General features: G+C 39.8%; 1 protein-coding gene across 1 annotated transcript in view; it reads left to right on the top strand.

Moving 5' to 3' along the window:
- The first annotated feature begins 732 nt into the window (after window positions 1–732).
- The window catches only part of LOC109526561 (UV-stimulated scaffold protein A-like), a 67430-nt gene continuing 62189 nt past the window's right edge, over window positions 733–5973 (top strand). The window contains exon 1 of the mRNA XM_019887904.1: window positions 733–846. The gene's annotated coding sequence lies outside the window, so the exon portion shown is untranslated. The remainder of the gene's footprint in view (window positions 847–5973) is intronic.

The following is a 5973-nucleotide window of genomic DNA, read 5'->3' on the forward strand; positions in this document are numbered from 1 at the left end:
GCTCAGTTTGTTCGAGAACCGAAATTCGGTCGTCATCCGAGGCATAAAAAAAACTCAAAATTTTCGGTTGAAAATCGATTTAGTCGAGAACAGAGACGTTCGAAAACCGAGGTTTGACTGTATATACGGTAGGAGTTGAAAAGTTTCGACTTCTTCCTTGTCCTGTGTGTATGCTATGTTTTGCGATGCTTTTTATTCTTTCTTTCATATTTTTGTTTTTTCTTTTTATAAATGTTTGAGAAAAAAATCCCTCATTTATCGTCCATTTGAGTCTCCTAAATACAAAGCCAAAGAAAAGAATTTTGAGCTCGGCAAGTCCTAAAATTCACAAATTAAGTCTGACTCAGGTCAAGCCGTGACGCGAGTCACACAGCTCTATTTTCCAGTCAACAATGGAACCCCACATTGTTTGTGCCTGTGGATTCACTGATTCAGAGATTTTCAATATTTAAAAAAAACCCTCATATTTGGGGGAAGGGAGGTTGGAGGTTTTTGGGAGATCTAACTCCTGGTTTTCAAAGAAAATGCATTTGTGAGGTTTTTGAGGTTTTTCAGCAATGTTTGAATAATTTTGGTGTTTAAATTTTGGCCCCCAAATCGCCCCCAGCCCTCTTTATTCTCTTTTTCCATATTATTCCCGGCATCAGTGTGATTTTAATCTGGAATAATCTGATGAATACACATGTATGTTGGCAACGGATAAAGCGCATTTTATTTGTGTGTTCATAGGTCTTCACGAAGTCAGGTGCTAATCAGCGTCTGTTGAGTAGAGCACTGTATCTTAAAAGCTCCCTCGAAGCTTCCCTGCTGAAATTGAGGAAGTTGAACATTGACTCTCAGAACAGAGTTAACAAAACGGTGAGTTAACATTTTGTACATTTTGTGAAAGTTGATTTTAAATGTGACTTTGAATGATGAGTTAATTATATTATTTTTTTCTAAAACACTGATGACTTGACTCTAGATGTAGTGGTTCTCAAACATTTTACACAAAGTATCACCCAATTAATGTTTAGTTGTCAAAGCACCACCCTTCTGGCCAACATTAAAATTCTGTGGCGCAGAGATTTCATTTCTAAAAGGGATATTTAACATTATTATAAGACACTTAACATGCAGTTTGAACATAAAAACATACTTTGGTTAAACATAGGGAAAAAAAAAATCATGGTTCGATTAAACTTTAATTCACATAACAGTAAAATAACAATGTACAGTACTAAATACTTTTAAACAAACAATTCTGAAAGATTAAATGCAAAATGATTGCATAAATTAAAAATATAACTGCACTTTACTTTGGCTGTAATCCTTTAGTATACCGCTAGAGGGAGCCTGCAGACCACCAAACTTTGAAATCATTGCTTTGATGGATAAACCACAAGTATTTATTTTCTCTGCATGTTCACCTTCCCACCTTGCACATTGTAATATAGGAACCTCCAAAATGCAACACAATCTGGCTCAAAATCAATGTACATTTTTTTTCTAGCTAAAACAAAAATAGATCATTATGGTGTCAATGCTGAAGAGGATTCCACATTTCTCAATCAAACTTCCAAATATTCATAAAATTTTAGACATTCAGGGAACTATTTTCCACATTCCAAAATTTCCCAGCTGTCCCACAACCCCACATTTTCTTCATGAATTAAAAAACAGCAAGAAGCAAATACATTTATGTGAATGGACAACAAAAAAAGCTCATCTTTCACATTCTAACTTTGAGCGCTTGAGCTCATTCAAACCATCTTGGGAACTATTTTTCACTATTCCACATTTTTCATGACATTATTCTCAAATCAACGCAGTAATTTTACATGATTACTTGGTCCTTTCACATCTTGTGACAAATTCAAACCATTCAAATTTACCTCAATTTACTGCTGAGCTCCTGCAGGATCAATCGCTTTGTCTGACGCTCTGTCGATCAATCTGTCTACACATACAACCCCCCCCCCCCCACACACACACACACACTCACAAGGCTCAAAATACATATATTTTTTTTCTTTGAAGAGCACTTTGTGAATCAACAACTTCATTTGAAGAGCAACTTTCTAACTTTGTGGAGCATTTTTTTGGGGGCACATTAATCCCAGGGAACTCAAGCAAGGATTTAATTAAACAATAAAATATAACAATACAATGAATGAACATAAAACAATTGTTTTTTATCCTTAAATTAACATGGTATACAACAGTAAACTTTATTTTCTTGTCTAGAAGCTAAATTTATTTTAAAAAGCTTCGCTGTAATGAATTCTACAAAGTCAAATTTATTTAAAGTTTTTTTTTTTTTTACTCTTCATAAAGATCCCCCCAAAAAGTATTTAAAAAACGGTTAAATGCAAGCAATTGAAAATAACGGCATCTAGAGAACTTTTTATAGATAAGATTGGCAATGAGCAGTGCAGGGCGGCACGGTGTTCGACTGGTTAGCATGTCGGCCTCACAGTGCAGAGGTGCAGGGTTTGATTCCAGCTCCAACCTACCTGTGTGGAGTTTGCATGTTCTGCCCTTGCATGTGTGGGTTTTCTTCGGGTACTCCGGTTTCCTCTCACATTCTAAAAGCATGCATGGCAAGTTAATGGAACACTCTAAATTGTCCCTGCGTGTGTGAGTGGAAGCGCGGATGTTTGTTTATGTGTGCCCTGCGGTTGGCTGGCAACCACTTCAGAGTGTCCCCCGCCTACTTCAGAATGATAGGCTCCAGAACGCCCCGCGATCATTGTGAGGATAAGCGGATTAGAGAATGGATGGATGGATGGATGGAGAACTGCTTCCACATTGAGTAGCTGATCTGTGTGTCCAGATACCCATCCTTTTCCTGCTTTCCCACAGATTTTTCACTATTCCTGAAAGTTGACTCTGCGCTGTGAGTTCTTACTGCCTCAAAGCATTCGGCTGCTGCAGTCAGTGGCGAATTGACAATTAGTCTTAGGCAATTTGAAAGTGGAAAATGTGGGCGCTTTTGAAAATGAACACGAGAACTGCTTCCAATACCCATCACTACTTTGGACGGTCAGCCTTTCATTCTCAGCTGTTTTTTAATATGTAATAATGAGGCGCAAAATATGAATTTTGATGCAAAAACAGCAATGCAAACCTTGATGTACCTTCCAGCATTAATGGTGCCTTCACAGAGGTGTATGTTACCCATGCCATTGGCACTAAACACAGCCCCATATCATCACAGATGTTGGCTTTTGAACAGATGTTGGTTGTGTCCATAACAGTTGTTTCTTTTCCTCTTCAGCCCGGAGGATTCCAGACCTCTGTGGGTACCGTATTTTCCGCACTAAAAGACGCACTGGATTATGAGGCGCACCTTCAATGAAGAGCTTATTTTGTAAATTTTTTTCATACATTGGACACTTCGCATTATAAGGCGCAATCGACAATGCCTCCACTAGATGGTGTTACGCTCCTTCCATTCAACTCGAGAGGAGTCTGTTCAACTTGAGAGGCGTTCATGACCGCCTCTGAAAAACGTAAATTAACTATTACTGTACTTAAATGAAACTATGAAAATTGAAAATAATGCATCAAAACAGAAAATCAAGCGAGGAAATAACAAAATAAATTCTGTATCCCCCCCTACAGAATTTATTTTGTGATTTCCTCTCTTGATTTTCTTCGTGGTTTCATTGAAGTAAAAATTAATTTATGTTTTTCGGAGGCGGCCATGAACGCCTCTCGAGTGGAACGGAAGTAGAGAAGGCACGGAGATGGACAAAGACGTACAGTACCTGTATTTGTTGAGACTGTGAAAACCACTAATAAAGTCTGCTTTAAAAAAATAAATAAATAAACCACAGCTCTCCTTTTTTCAACAAATGCGTCTTTGTCCGTCCCCGTGCCTTCTCTTCTTTCGTTAAACTCGAGAGGCGTTCATGACCGCCTCCAAAAAGGGCATTGCCATTTCCTTAATCATAGCTCCAACAAAACTATCAGACGTAAGTAGTCGTTATTTATTCCTTTGTTGTGTATTCACAAATGATGAAATCACAATATAAATTCTGTAGGAGGGGCTATAGAATTTATTTTGTGATATCCTCGCTTGCTTTTCAGTTTTGATGTATTATTTTAAATTTTTGTGGTTTCATTGAAGTAATCGTTAGTTTACGTTTTTCGGAGCCGGTCTTGAACGCCTCTCGAGTCGAACGGAAGAAGGCACAAAGACAGACAAAGACGTACCTGTATTTGTTGAGACTGTTTCAAAAAATTAACACCACAGCTCTCCTTTTTTTCGGAACTGCAACACAAACTTATTTAATAAAGCAGCGACACAGTTCACTGAACCAACAGCAAATGAGAACAATGGAAGCATGTCTCCAGGAAGGAGCCATCTTGGAGTCGACGTATTACCGTAATGACCATACACAAGACGCACCGGATTTTAAGGCGCTCGGTGAGCTTTTAAGAAAATGGAAGAATTTTTGGTGCGCCCTATAGTGCGGAAAATACGGTAATTAAAAATGTTTGGAGTTATTTTTTTTTTTTGTCCAATCAGATTTAAGCTTCGTTGCACATATTATTTCCCCACACCTTCTGGACCTTGATAGCATGTGTCGAACACACACACACACACACACACACACACACACACACACACACACACACACACACACACACACACACACACACACCACTGAAGTCGCTGATTCTTCTTTAAGCCAGTCAGATTGTAGATTCACTCGCAGGCCCTGTTACGAGTGAGTTTATCCATCCTCTCATTGGTTCCGCTACTATGGCTTGTGATTGGTTCGGCTCTATGTGCTGCCAGAGTTTGATTTATGATGGATGACGGATCAGACCATGATTGAATATTTGAAGCTACCACTGAAAAGATTGCCTTCAAAATCTTAATATGTCCTCTTTTTCCGATTTCACTCATTTTGACAACCAGAACTTGGTTTTGGAAGTGTCTGCGTCTGGTACAGGGTGTCTTGAATCTGTGCAGGGTATAGTGAAATTCCAAGATTATCAAGGTATTCTTGAGAGAAATGTCAGGATATCTCCTGAGTTGGCAGCATTTTGTTTTGTGATATGGTGTCTGTTATTTTTTGTGTGGACCTGTTGTGGACCATTTTCAGGACATTCGTTGAAGGAGAAGAATCTTTGCTTGATGGCTGCGGTTTCTCGGCAGCACGTGTTTACCAGCACTGATTTTGATAGGGGAATGTCAGCGCTTTTTGACCGTCGCAGCTCGACAGCCCGATGATGCTTGTGTTTTTTGCGCCTGCAATGGGCAGCAATTTTCACAGCCCCATTCAGCAGAGATGTTGGCACTTTTGGACAGCCTTAGTGCGGTTGGATGGATGGCTGGTGGAGTCAAGGATGAGGAGAAAGGAGAGAGGAGCGTCGGCGCGGAACACAGACACGTATTTGGAACTGAGAGTTAGTTAAGTCCATCCATTCATTTTCCGATCCGCTTCATCCTCACTCACAAAGGTCGCGGGGGGGGGGTGCTGCAGCCAATCCCAGCTGTCTTTGGGCAGTAGGAATGGCACACCCTAAACCAGTTGCCAGCCAATTGCTGGGCACACAGAGACGAACAACCATTCGTGCTCACATTCACACCTAGGGACAGTTTAGAGTGTTCAATTAGCCTGAAATGCATGTTTTTGGAATGTGGGAGGAAACCAGTGTACCCGGAGAAAACCCACGCAGGTAGCGGGGGAACATGCAAACTCCAAACAGGAAGGCTGGAGCTGGAACTGAAACCTGCACCTCTGCACTGTGAGGTCAGCACGCGAACCACTGGACCACCGGGCCGCCAGTTACTTAAGTATCCCATAAAATTGAGGGGATCATTGACTGGTTAGCATATCCGCCTCATAGTACAAATGTCATGGCGTTTGATTCTATCTTTTTATCTATCTATTTATACAGACATACATGAATATGTGCACATATAAACAATATAAACATACTGTATACATACATACACTGAATATATATATATAT

This window comes from Hippocampus comes, unplaced genomic scaffold, assembly GCF_001891065.2.
Source record: "Hippocampus comes isolate QL1 unplaced genomic scaffold, H_comes_QL1_v1.1 scaffold309, whole genome shotgun sequence".
Taxonomy (NCBI): Eukaryota; Metazoa; Chordata; class Actinopteri; order Syngnathiformes; family Syngnathidae; genus Hippocampus; species Hippocampus comes.